This window comes from Mus pahari, chromosome 20 (assembly GCF_900095145.1).
Source record: "Mus pahari chromosome 20, PAHARI_EIJ_v1.1, whole genome shotgun sequence".
Lineage (NCBI taxonomy): Eukaryota > Metazoa > Chordata > Mammalia > Rodentia > Muridae > Mus > Mus pahari.
The window spans coordinates 47,743,000-47,756,270 of record NC_034609.1 but is presented as its reverse complement, the minus strand read 5'-3'; positions in this window follow the sequence as shown (position 1 = coordinate 47,756,270).

Sequence of the window (13,271 nt, the reverse complement as noted above, 5' to 3'; positions counted from 1 at the left end):
GTCGGAGTGAATTTTTGTTTTGGAAGAAATCAATATCTGGCCTAGTTAATTAGCCTGATCCTGCTTGTTGACACAGCGTGATAAGTTGCCAAGTGTAGATGAGGATTTTTCCAGATGTCACCTACCCCCGAGGCAAGGTTTCTCTGTGTAGCTCTGGCTGTCATGGTACTTGATCTATAGACCAGGCTGGGCTATAGAGCCTTCAGCTCAGAGATCCACCTGCCTCTACTCCCAAGTGCCAAGATTAAGGGTGTCTGCCATTGCCGACTGGTCAGAGGTCACTTTTCATTGATGTAAAATACAGCTCTTATCTCAAATGGAATGGGATAGCCCTCACGTCCACTTCCAGGGTCCTGCCTGCCTCTCACTGGGGCTTGTCAGCTTTACCTGTCTGACCCCTACTGTCTACCTGCCTTCTGTACGCCTCCTTGGCTGCAGACTTCCTGCGGTGGGTTGGCTCTCCTGCCATCCGGTTCTCTGGCTTCTCAAGCAAGGGCTTTATAGAGGGATATTAGGTTTCACCCTCAAATCCCCCACCCTCACCCCCAAGCCTACTGGCTCTTCCTAAGGAGATGCTGGTGCCTTGAAGCAGTAGCATGGGGGATGGGTCCAGCGTAGAGAAGCCCCCACTTGACCCTCGGGCAGCTGGAGGGGCTCGTGGGAGAATGTGGCCTTCTACCCCTGAACCCCAGCTCTGCCTGGCTTTCATGCATACCACAAACGTATGAAATAGCAAGGCTTCGTGGCTCCCCGGAAGCAAGCCAAGCTACCCATCTCTCTGGGAACCATAGTGCCAGGCTCCCCTGCATCAAAGCAACCAGAGCTGACTTGGCATTCTGTGATCAGTGGACTCCATGGGTCTGTGTTTCTGCAATGCTGACCTCTGCTTCCCTTTGGACCAGTGGTCCTGTCACTCTGCAATGCCATACTATGAACCTCCTGCTTTCTGGAACCTCAGCACTCAACAAAACACTCTTCAGGCCCTGGTTTATATCCTCACTGGGTGGCATGGGAGTTATTCAGTGGTCCATAGAAGAGTTTCGGTCCTGGGCATCACTCAGCTTCCCTTCCCTGGGCTCCTTACTGTGTCTGAAACAGTAACTCTGTGACAGGTGACAGGGATAGCGAGCAGAGAAATGATACCAAAAGGCAGGCACGGAGCCGGCACACACCAGGACTCATGACAACCTGAGTGGCCTGGTGTTGAGACATCCTGGCATCAGGATCCCAGGAGCCCTTCTTGCCTTGGGACTCTGTGCCCTCCATGCTGCTACCCTTCAGAGTCACGTTCGGCATCACCGCAGCATGCTGTTTGCAGCCAACACAAGTGAGAAGCACAGATTGCTGTTGAGGACATAGCTGGACAAAACTTGCCAGGACCCTGTCACCAGCCAGCTGGGTCTCTTCTCGGCAAACTGCTCTCGGCCTCCAACATCACTGGTGACTCACGCAATCTATTTTTGAATTTTCTAGATTGGATTTTTTTTTAACCCAAACCAACTGGCGGCAGTGTCTGTTCTAGGTTAAGAATGACAGTAGGGTTGCCCCTCTGGTTATGACAAGACGCCCCTCTGCCTGTTCATCCACTGGAATGTGATCTCCTGGGCTGGGGTCTCAAAAGGTGCTCCACATGTACTCTCTCTCTCTTTCTCTCTCTCTCTTGCTCGCTCGCTCACTCTCAATTTTCTTTATTTACATTTCAAATGTTATCCTTTTCCCTGTTGCCCCTTCCCCTGGAAACTCCCTGCTCCATTCCCCCTCCCCCTGCTTCTATGAGGGTGCTCCCCCACCCACTTCTGCCTCCCTGCCCTGGCATTCCCCTACACTGGAGCATTGAACCTTCACAGGATCAAGGGCCTCTCCTCCCATTGACGCCCAACAAGGCCATCCTCTGCTACACATGTGGCTGGAGCCATGGGTCCCTCTGTGTGTATTCTTTGGTTGGTGGTTTAGACCCTGGGGGCTTGGTGGGGGTCTAGTTGGTTGATATTGTTATTCTTCCTACGGGGTTGCAAACCCCTTCAGCTCCTTCAGTCCTTTCTCTAGCTCCTCCACTGGGGTACCTCTCTTTCCAGACTTGTTGAAGGCTGTCTCAGGAGTCCCCCTCCTCCTCCTGTGTGGTAGAGGTTCACTGGGCCACGGCCACAGGGAGGCAGGAAGGGTCGGAAGATGCATCTCCATGTCCACACAAGGAGTACAGAGGCACCTGGGCTCCTCTTGCTCACATGGATGCTCAGAGCAATGTGGTGCGTGATGGAGAGGCCAGTCACCACTCCTAAGGTGTTATGACATGAGAGTCCCAGTCAGAGGGGTGGAGTCCATGGAGGAGGAAAATGACTTTCTCAGTTCCCCTGCTGACCCAGCTCTGGTGGTTCTGTCTAAACTGAAAGAAAGAAAAAAAAGCTCCATTGTTTACTTTGGAATGTCCTAGGGACCAGTCAGCCCATCTAAGACACGCTGTCCATCAAGGGTGAAGCGTGCTGTTCTCTGTGGTGGAAGCCAGAGCTGCTAGTTCTCCCGCTGCATCCAGGCCTCAGCAGACCCTGAGCTGCCTCCCCCCTGGAGTGATTCCTGAAGCGGGCAGGGCGAGGCCAGGCCTGGCTAGGCTCTTAGAGGGAGAAGCAGAGTGGAGCACAGTCCCTGTAGGGCAGAGCCACCAGGTCACCAGACCCAGAAGACTCTGCATGAGGCAAGCAACAGAAGCAGTGTGCTGAGAAAGGACTCATCGGAACTGGGGGCTGGTCCTGGCCCACAGCCCATCCTCTGCAACTCAAGGGACAGGGTCAGGGCCGCCTGCAACCCCCAGGGCTGTCAGAGAACCTGAGTTCTCTGAAAGGGGCTGTAAGTTCTTACCTGTCACAGTTCCCAGAGGATAGGACTCAGTTCTCAAAGGGTTTCTTTACTGTTTCTGGCAAGAACACAGATATTTCAAAGACAGTTGTGCCCCACCCCTACTCCAACCCTTTTTCTATCAGACTATTGAAGCAATGGAATTGGAATTACCCCCCCCCCAAGAGTCTGACACTGAGCTGAGGGAAAAACTGGAGCTTGGTGCCAATCAGAGCAGGAGCTTGTCTCTAAGACAGATTTCACGCCATTCTGATAAACGGTCGGATCACCTTGCAAGAGACTGGAGCTAAGACCATCCAGGATAGGTCAGTGATGAACTGGACCACACCTTGATGAAGACGACTTAGCACTTGCCCCTGCTTTAAACCTAAACCCCACATCAGTATTCCAAAGATAGAGCTGGACACTGGAACTCTTTTATTTGTTCCTCTTCCTCCAACGTGGCCATGGTGATTAAATTTAGATGCTTTTCACTATGACTTGCCTAAGACGCTGGCAACCGAGGATGGTAGCTGATCCTGTCTTTTGGGCCTGCTAAACCTAGTAACAGATTTAAGTAAGGAGGACCCAGAAGTACAAGGACTCCACCCTCAGAGAAAGATGCCAGCCAACTCACCCAGCGTGGGAAGCTGAATTTCCTGGCCTCAAACAGCCTATTCCTGAATTTCTACCATGTGCTGAAGAGCAGAGAAAGAGAGGCGTTTGTAGAGAAACCAGCAAACCATCCCTAAGTATCCAGGAGACAGTGTCACCAGGGGGGCAGGGGGGAACTAAACTGTTGGTGGCCTTTTTCGACCCCAGTAAGTAACAAGGCCCCAGATGCCTGGCAGCAGTCACCTCTTAGTGGTGTCAAAACTGGGCCAGATGCACCTAGAAACAGGAGGCTGTGGATGCCATGCCAGCTGGCTCTGCTCAGAGCTCCCCGAAGCCAGAGATGATTCTAATGGGGTGGCATGTCTGGTCCAGCGGCTCCAGGAGCACACAGCTCTTTGCAGACACATGGGTGACAGCTGGCCCTCTTTGGCTTGCTTCCCTCTTAGCCGTGATGCAGGACTGGCAGGGTGAACACTGCTCTGTCCTTAACCACGTCAGAGGTCCATGTGGAGACAGGCAGGCCGGTGACCTAGCGCTTGAGAAGGCTTGTGACGGCTAAGCCCTGGGTAGTATCCGCAGAGACGGATCAAAATGTTATGGGAATTGTCAAGGTCAGTCAATCTGTGCCCTACTAAGCCAGCTCTGCCACCTGTCCTCAGTAGACCAATTGAACAGATACATAATAATGAGAAGTGGGTTTGGAGAGGTAACTTAGTGGGTAAAAGTATTTAGTTTGCAAGCCTAAAGATCAGAGTCTCAAGGCAATTATGTAACTCACCTGGCAGAAAAGGCAGCAGCTGGAGGGGAACTTGTCTCCCAGAAAGAGATTTCACACAGTTCTAAAGATTATCAGACCACCTTACAGAATTAGATTGCGATCTAGGCTATGATCGGTGGTGGGCAGGACTACTTAGATGTGCATGTCCTTAGCCCTCTATTTAAACTTTGATCTTACTTCAAGACCATGAAGTTGGCCTTGGGGCTGTGGTTTGCTGGGTCTCTTTGACCCTGTTCCCAATGTGGCCACATTCAATACTCTTTTTTTCCTACTCTCCACTTTTGGCTCTTTTAACTGGCTTATGAGGATGGGTGGCCAGACCTAACTTGGGGGCACTGGTTGTCACCCTCAAGTTGGATAACAAGAACACAGATATTGACAGAAGACACCAGTACCCTCTTCATACCTCCACATACTCACACACAGACACACACACTCCCCGCACCCATACACACATATCCCACACGCTAGTGAAAAGCAGAGAAAGTTTTTTTTCATGGTGGCCACAGTGGAGAGCCTATGATCAAGGCCCTGACATGAAGCTTGAGTTTGGGTAGCTTTTTCTTGGTTGGTTTCTGTAGCACTGGGCACCAGGTATTAGATCTAGAACACACTAGGCAAGTGTTCTCTCTACAGCTGAGCTGCATTTCCAGAACTTTCTTCAGTTCTAACTTCGATTCAAGGTCTGTAGTAAGAAGTATTAAAAATCCTGACGTGGAGTTTCTTCCCCCACCTTAGATCCTTGAGTCTCGGATAAAAAGCACACGCACAGCCTTTATATTTTTAAATATGCCTTAGGCAGCATGACATCTGGGAAGCTGCCTACCCTCCACGCTGTTAGAATCTGCCTTCCTATCGATAGCTCAAGTTATTACTTACTATGTTTCATCTGGGCTGCTCTAAGCTTCAATTGGCCAGCCCACATGGCCATGTTTTTAATGGCTCAGCTAACCCATGGCGTCTCTCCTTCTCCTCTTCTGCATGTTCTTCTTCCATGGTGTCTTCTCTCTGCTTCTCCAAAGCCCACCAAATCTTAACCCCATCTATGTCTCTTCTGCCCAGCTATTAGCTGTTGGCATCTTCATTCACCAATCAGAATTAACTTGGGGGCTGGATCCCAGGGCATACGTGCAGACTCCAGGTCTTGGGGACCCACACAGCGTTAGAATAGCAGCATTAGGCCAACCCACTACATTTCCCCCTCTAAGTTTCCAGGCTGGCTTTGAGTTAGTAATCCCCCTACTAGTCTCCTGAGTAGCAAGGATGACAGGCTAGTGCCACCAGACCAGGCTCCCTCTAGACTCCTTGTTCAGGGGAGATCCAACCCACAGAATGTGTTAACAAATAGAGAAAGGCTAGGTTCTGGAATTGGGTGGGGGAAGTGGGAATTGTGAGATCTTTGCCTCAGACCTCATCATGGGACACTTCCAGAACAACAGGCCAGAGAGCTTCTTACTAGGCAGAGGCCAAGCCACCTAAGACAGGCGGTTTCCTCACCAGACTTAGGCTATCCTGTTCTCACCCCACCCGGAGCCAGCTCTTCACTGGCTTCCAACAGGCCAGCCTCCTGGATTGCCATGTGGGCTGAGAGGTGTGAATTTTGTATTCCACTCTCAAGCTATGAGCTAATACCCTGCAACCATCTGGAGCCTTGGAGGCTATAGTTTCCTGGAGCAGGTGAGTCAGAGAACCCTCTAGGATGGTTCAGAACTTGCCACGCTGGCCATAAACTCCACACAGTATCGATGCACACGGCTTGCTCTGGCTTGTAAAGCCTTCAATCTTTCCTCCTTTTCCCCACCCCCTCCCCCCTCCCATGTTTTTTTTTTTCACTCTGGTTTTCCCCAGATAAACGGAAACAATAGTATCTTCTATTCAAACAATGTATCCATTTCTCTTGCTTCAAAACACTTTACAAAACACCAGAATCCCACAGCTAGAAACAAGCCTGCATATTGAGCTCACTGTACGTAGGTCAGGGGCTCAGGATCCCAACAAGACTCTTTTGAGTCTCCTAAGTGGCTCATATGTCTGGTCAGCTGGCATGGAACAACAGTGACGACCTGTATGTCTCTCCTGTTCCCTGGGGAAGGAGAGTCAACCCGGTGAGCAGGTTCTCATGATAGTGTCCAAGGAGAACAAGGCAACCTCCATCTTCCACTGGGTCCCATTGGCTGGTCTCAGCCAAATGGGGGCTACTCTAACATAATAGAAGCTCCAGGAACATTGTGGACAGCCCCAGGGAGAACAGGCCCCAGGGAGGAGGCCCTAGCATACCCTAGTATTAAGCACCTGTCCTTCTCAGCCACTATACTCCCACTCCTAAAGCCAGTTAGTACCTGCCAGTTATTTAGTTTTCAACCACCCAATTCATTTTATCCTATTTGGCTGCTCTCTGGGCCTTGATAACTGCCCATTCAACTCCCTGTCTGTGGCCTTAGGCAAGTTCTTTTCCTAGAGATGGGAAGACTCAAGCTTCAGACCAGGGAAGAGCTGGGTTGAGGGCTTGCATTTTATACTGGAAGCTGGGAAGGAAAACCATGGACTTGGATTCCAATAGACCAGGGTTCTAATGTCTTCTTCCACTCCAACCAGACCACAGGTCTAGTGACCCTTCTCCTTTATCTCAGCCAGCTCCTTATTTTATCTAATCCCATTTATCATTTTTATTTATTTTTACTTTTAATATTTATTTATTTATTTTATGTATGAGTACACTCCGCAGACACAGCAGAAGAGGGCATTCGATACCATTACAGATGGTTGTGAGCCACAATGTGGTTGCTGGGAATTGAACTTAGGACCTCTAGAAGAACAGTCAGTGCTCTTAACCACTGAGACATCTCTCTATCCCCTTTCATTTTTATTTTCAAAATTAACTTCTTTTTAATGTGAGTATTTTGCCAGCGTGTATGTCCACACATCATGCCATTGCAGGGCCCGAGAGGGTCAGAAGAAGGCATCAGATTCTTTGAAACTGAAGTTCCAGACAGTCGTTAGCTATCACGTGGGTGCTGGGAATCGAACCCAGGTTTTCTGAAAGAGCAGCCAGTGCTATAAAAGTCTTATCACATTTATCAAATGTCTCCATCCTGCTGGGTCTGATGATGTCAGCTACTCAGGAGACTGAAGTAGGAGGATTCAAAGTTCAAGGCCAGAGTGAGTTCAAGACTAGCCTGGATAACCATTTCAACATGGAAACTGAAAAGAAAAAGAGGGTTGTGGATATGGGTCTGTGGCAGGGTCTAGCATGTGGGACACATACACACACACACACACACACACACACACACGAGAGGAGAGAGAGAGAGAGAGAGAGAGAGAGAGAGAGAGAGAGAGNTTTTGAGACAGGGTTTCCCTGTGTAGCCCTGGCTGTCCTGGAACTCACTCTGTAGACCAGGCTGGCCTCGAACTCAGAAATCCACCCACCTCTGCCTCCAAGTTCTGGGATTAAAGGCGTGCGCCACCACGCCCAACAAGAAAGGTCTTTTGATAAAGGTAGAAGGAAAACATGACAGAATGTATGTGCCTCGGTTAATCTAAACAAGGACAACCTGGGTGGTGGAGTCTTAATAATCCCCCTATCCCAAGAAGGCTGTGGCTTAGCAGTGTGACACTTCCCAGCGTGACCAGGCTCTTTGAGTCCCCGTTCCATCAGAGTTCCTACTTCACACTCACTATCTGCGGAAGCTTGGCTTTTCAGGGGTTTACCTGAACTGCTTGACTCCCATGTCCGTCTGTCCGGAGGCTTCACAGTGATGTTCTGTAGTGAAGCAACTCTCTGTCCAGTTCAGCCAGTTCCTGAGCATTGCCTTCTCTCCCGTCTGACACCCATGGATGAGCTGTCCTTGTCCTTGTCCCTGATCACTGTTCTCTCCTCTCTCAGCTAAGTCTGGCTCCCTGAGAACCCTGTCCTCCCAGAGGTAGAGTTCTCAGCAAGCAGCCCCCATCTGGGCCTTCCCTTAGAGAGCTTGTCCCTGGCAGAGCTGCTTCGCCTCCTCTGCCCTTCTGTAAGGAAGCGTCTTCTCCTCGGTCCATTTTGTTAGGCATTCACAATTCTAAAATGTCCCACCTAAATAGCTAATCGTTCTTCAGTGTTCCAGAGTCCCGAAAAGCTGGTGACCTTTGTTTTTTGTTTTGTTTTGTTTTGTTTTTTAAAGACTTTATTTATTTACTATATGTAAGTACACTGTAGCTGTCTTCAGGCACACCAGAAGAGGGCATCAGATTTCATTATGGATGGTTGTGAGCCGCCATGTGCTGGGATTTGAACTCAGAACCTTCCGAAGAGCAGTCAGTGCTCTTACCCGCTAAGCCATCTCTCCAGCCCTGCTGGTGACCTTTGTAACAAACACTACTCTCTACCCTTTAGTTCTTTACAACAACTTACACAAAACTTGCAAATTGCAGTGGTTTAACTTATAGGAAAGTAATGCAGGGGCACAGGCTGCCAGGCCTGAAGATGTGAGTTCTAGCCCAGGCCTCACATAGCAGAAGTCAAGAACTGCCCCTCACAAGTTGTCCTATGACTTCTATGCAAGGTGGACACATGTCCATAGACACGAACTAAATGCATAAATCAACTAGGAAATAAATAAGCATAATTTTAAGATGTATTTATTTTATGTGAGTGTTTTGCCTGTGTGTATGTCTGTGTACGATGTGTATTCCTGGCGCCCATAGTGGCCCCAAGAAGGTGTTAGCGACTCTGGAACTAGAGTTACAGATTGTTGTGAGATGTCATGTGGGTATTGGGAACTGAACCCTGGTCCTCTACAAGAGGACCACTTAGTCATCTCTCTAGGACTGTAAATAAATGTACTTTAAGAGAGAGAGAGAGAGAGAGAGAGAGAGAGAGAGAGAGAGAGAGAGAGAGAGAGAGAAGCAATAGCCTGGGCCTCCTAGTCCTGGTACAGCGTTTTCTAGGATATGATCTCATTTGTCTTGGTGAAAGGCTTTTTCTCAAAAATGCACATTTCGTTTTCCATAATTTCATGGACACATGGTGCCCTAGCTTCCTTCTGAGTGAGTTCACTCCGTGTGATCGGATAGATCGTCCCGAGTCACATGTGCACGCCAATAAATCTCTACGCGCTCCTTTCGGCACAATGGTAATAAAAATACAACAAGCCACATGTGTCTGGGTTTGATTTAGCTCAGGAAAACTTTTAGTTTGGAAAAACAAAAATCTTATAAATAAGGGTCCAGGAGAGAGACCGTGCACTGACAGCTGTGCGTCTCCCGAGTCTGGCATTAGCAATCTCGGGGCACGAAAAGAAAACACGGCCCAGGAGGGATGGCGCTCAGCTGGGAGGGAAAGGTAAAGGTAAATCTGTTCTTGGCACTTGGTAAAGACAGCTCAGCAGACACCCCGGGAGCCAGGCTTTGCTGTAGGGACTGTGCCGCGGGGGTGGGGTGCTGCCTCCGAGAGGATACTGAGCCCCTCTCAGAAGTCAAGCCCAGGGGTAGAGTGGGATGGGCAGTCAGGACTTGGAAAATTACCGAGCGGAAACATCAGCAGGACGGGCGCATGCTAGCTAACATGAGCCAGCAGGCTGGAGGGACAGATGTCATCGAGGGGACAGTAGAAGAGGAACTTGATCTGAAACTAGGGGTGGTCAAATATGCCCGTGGGAGGGTTCTTGCTGGACGGACTAAGCAGCCTGGAGGCCTCACTCTGAAGAACAGGTTCTCAGCCTTCCTTCCTCAGCAACATACACTCCCTGCTCCATGGAGATGTTCCCCACAAGACCCGTCTTTGCTTTGACAGATGCCCATACGAGGCTGTGCTATCAAGAGGCCAGAAGGGAGGTCCGGAGACCCATGGAGGGTGCTCCCTTCTTCCCATCCACCTCCTGCCGGTGTGCTGGTCTTTAGAACACTGCCCCAACTATTCCCCTTCAGGTTGAGCCCTCCCACAGCTGTAGCAGAAGCTAGCCTGCAGCTTTCTCAGCCCTCAAACTTTCGGCCTAAAGGTATCATCTCCTTTAGTCAGATGCTGCAGCTGCAGCTCCAACTTGAAACATGCTTGCTTGCCCTTAGTCTTTCCAGCAGTGAATACATCGGACTCTTTGGTCATCCCTTGGCTGCAACCCTCTGTGCACTGCGTCCACTTCCAGATCCTAAGAAGGCAGAACAGGCAGTCACAATGGGACCCACCTTCCCATACTCCACAGGGCCAAGGGAGGGAATCTGTAAACTACAGTATGTGGATAGCCTGCTCCCCGAGAGGGCCTGTCAATCAGAGAGAAGCCCTGGGAGAAAATGAGAGAGCAGAGCGAAGCCGCCTTCTCTGACCTGACAATGGGGTAATTGACAGCTGGAGAGACAGCATAGCATCTGAGCAGAGGCAGGACTGGTCTGGACTCTAGGAACCCAGCAAAGGCAGTTTCCATTTGTCTCTATGCAGCAGGAAGTGCGGACCAGTGAGGGGCAGCGATTCTAGTTTAGGGGACAGAAAGAAACTTGGGGGAAACAGAGCATCTAGCAATGGTCTCTAACAGCCTTCAGACTCTGATCCCAGGTGACTGAAAATACAGTGAAAAAAAAAAAAAAAAAAGAAATTAAAACTCCCAGACCTTTAGGGCAAGAGATGTAGCTCAGTTGGCAGGGAGAACTTGACTTGTGAGTTCAAAGCCCTGGGTTGGAGCCCCACACCATGGAACCCAAGCTTGGGAATGTTTGTTAATTCTAGCACTGGGAAGTGAGACGGAGAGGATCAGAATTTCCAGGTCATTATCAACTATGTAGCAAGTTCCAGATTGGCTACAAAAGTCTGTCTCAAAAGAGAGAGAGAGGGGGGCTGGAGCAGCCCCAAATTCTGTTCCCAGCATCCACATGGTGGATCGGATCTAACACCCTCTTCTGATATCCCAGGCCTCCTGGACTCACTCAGAAGCTCATCCACACGCGCACAATTTCAACAAGATTAGAGACCTTAACCCTATCGTGTTATACTGGATTTTTTTTTTTTTAATGTGTGGGCTTAGCAATGAGGAAATGAACCCAAAAGTAGACGCTGCGGCAGTCCCAGGTGGCAAAACCTAAAATCAAGATGGAGAGTGCCAGGTGTGGTGGCTCACGCCTTTAATCCCAGCACTTGGGAAGCAGAGGCAGGAGGATCACCGAGTTCAATGTCAGCCTGGTCTACAGAGTGAGTTCCAGGATAGCCAGGGCTATACAGAGAAACCCTGTCTCAAAAAACCAGGAAAAAAAAAAAAGAGAGAGAGAGAGAGATGGAGAGTGACTGTGCTGGTTTCTAGTAACCTGTGTCCCTGAAAAGCCAGAGAATATTTATGGGAATGGGGAAATATTTAGCAACCAAGCTAAGATTCAGTCAATAAAAACGCCTGCAGGAAGACACAGCCCATAATGAGGGGAAGTCAATTATTAGACAAGGATATAAAAGGGGGTTTCTACAGGGTCCCGTGTGTTCACAAAGCCGGAGGGAAGATGGAATGGAGAGAAGATGGGACAGAGAGAGGGAAAACCTAAGCTGAACCTGGGGAGATGGGAACCACAGGGCTGAGGTGAGAAAATGAGAGGGAAGGAATGAGAGGCAGAAGAAATAAATTACAGAAAAATTACATAGTGGAACGCTGAAAAAAATAAGTGAGGGCTATGATGTTGGCTCAGTTGTTAAGAGCACCAGCTGCTTTCACAGAGGACCCAGGTTCAATTCCCGGCAACCACATTGTGGCTCACAACCATCTGTAATGGGATCGACTGCCCTCTTCTGGTGTGTCTGAAGACAGCGACAGAGTTCTCATATACATGAAGTAAATAAATAAATAAAGTAGATTTCTCATCAGAAGTGTTGTGAACTATAAGAAAAATGGAGCAACACCTTCAATTGATTGAAAGAACAAAGAACCACCTAGAGGCAGCGCCTTGGATTCGAACTGCAGTTTCAATGTGTCCCCAAGGTTTCCTGAGTTGAATTTAATCTTTACTACAAAGTATTAAGGAGGTGGAGATGAAGGGCCTGGGGAGATGGCTCAGTGGTAAAGGGCTTGCTATGCAAGCCTAAGGCCCTAAGTTCGATCCCCAGCACACACACGCACACACACACACACACACACACACACACACACACACGCAAAGCTATAATCCCAGCACTTGGGGGAAAAGCCAAGTGGGATCTGAGGGTTCATTGGCTGGTTAACCTAGCTCAAGCGGAAAGCTTCAAATTTAGTGAGAGATTCTGCCTCAAAAACTAAGGAGAGGCTAAGGCAGAGGTGTCCAGTGTGCCTCCACAGGGTGAGGAGGGACACACTGCTCTCCCGTGGTGTTCAGACAAGAAGTGCAGAAGCCCAGACACCGGAGAAGAACAGCTGAACAGTGAATGAAACTACGGGACCCTTAATCAGGAATCTAATCAGGAATGCAGAGGCTGACAGGAGTACCCAGCATGCCTGGGCAAAGGATGAGCATGCCAAGGAGATCGTACAGAGGGGCTGGAGGCAGGGGACAGCCTCGTGCGTAAAGAGGGGACTTGGTTGGTACTGCCCCTGCTGAGGTGTGCTGAGAACTGACCATGGGGAGAAATCCCAGAGTGTTGAGAGTGTTGCTGGGGGGAAAGAGACCCAGCTACGTCCACACAGTGTGCAGAAAGTGGCAAACTCCTAAGATGGCAGTTCCCAGAGCCATGCTAGAAAGAGAGTTAAGAAGCTTCCGGAAGCCAGACTGTGTGTGATAGGGTCATCTTCCCTTGTCAGAACTCTGAGCTACCTGGGAATGGGGTCATTCTCTTCTCCATGTATCTCCGTGCCTCAATTAGACTAGGAGACGACACCTGGCTTGGCCTTCAAGCCTTGGCCCTTGAGGACTTCAGAAAGATGTGGTACAAGTCTCAGAGGGCACAGGAGCACTCAATTCAAAGCAGTTTCTGTTGTGCTAGCTTGTATTTGCTCCCAGAGGCTCCAGTGCCTGCCTGGTTGGTCCCTCTCATGGAAAGGAACAAAACTTCCCCACAGAGAATAGCCCTGCAGACAATAAGCCGGGCTTTGTCCCCAGGAGTGTTCCAATGCAGTCCAGGTACCATGGGAGT